Genomic DNA, 605 nt, shown 5'->3' with positions numbered 1-605 from the left:
TCAATCATACAATAGAAAAACTGGAGAATTTTTATTCCTTATTTACTTAAAATGATTTCAACACTTTTGAAGCAAAATAAAAATTTAATATAGAGAATCTGTATTATTTCAATTTCTTGTATTTTCATCAAAAGTGTTGCAGGCGACGGGGAATGGCAGCGGCAAATAAAGGAGCAGCGAGAAACTTTTGACGAACGAGAGCCGAGAAAACTTCGGATAGTAAAGAGACTGAGGAATAGCATGAGACTCACCACCATGTCAGAGCCACTCTTGGAGGCGTCGCTGACGGCGGAGGGGCTCCTCTCGACGACGAGGCCCCCGGGTACCGGGGTCGAGGTCGGCGGTGTCGGTGTCGGTGTGACCGCCGAGGCGGTGCTCGTCGGCTGGCTGGACTTCGGTGTGGGCGCGGGTGTGGCGACGGAGGACACCAATTGATCCTTGTCGGAGCTCGTTTGGTTCGCTGGACCGCCGACAACGCCGCCGATGATGGACGCACCTGCTCCCGCGGCCGCTGTCGAACTCGAGGCTCCGGACAACTCATCCGTCGGCAAAGAGCTCCCAACGTCTTATGTAAACCAGAATACATGCATTATGTAATATATGTA

General features: G+C 51.1%; 1 long non-coding RNA gene across 2 annotated transcripts in view; it reads right to left on the bottom strand.

The window, feature by feature from the left end:
• Positions 1–202: 202 nt before the first annotated feature.
• Positions 203–605, bottom strand: part of LOC113464849 (uncharacterized) — a 2,491-nt gene continuing 2,088 nt past the window's right edge. The window contains exon 4 of one of the 2 annotated variants that reach the window (XR_003389697.1): positions 203–565. This is a non-coding gene — a long non-coding RNA (uncharacterized LOC113464849). The remainder of the gene's footprint in view (positions 566–605) is intronic. The other variant, XR_003389696.1, reaches the window with a different exon arrangement.

The sequence above is a fragment of the Ceratina calcarata genome, unplaced genomic scaffold (genome assembly GCF_001652005.2).
Source record: "Ceratina calcarata isolate Rehan_Ccalc_2016 unplaced genomic scaffold, ASM165200v1 scaffold13.2, whole genome shotgun sequence".
Lineage (NCBI taxonomy): Eukaryota > Metazoa > Arthropoda > Insecta > Hymenoptera > Apidae > Ceratina > Ceratina calcarata.
Note: the sequence above shows the minus strand (reverse complement) of the source record. Positions and strands in the feature narration are given on the sequence as shown.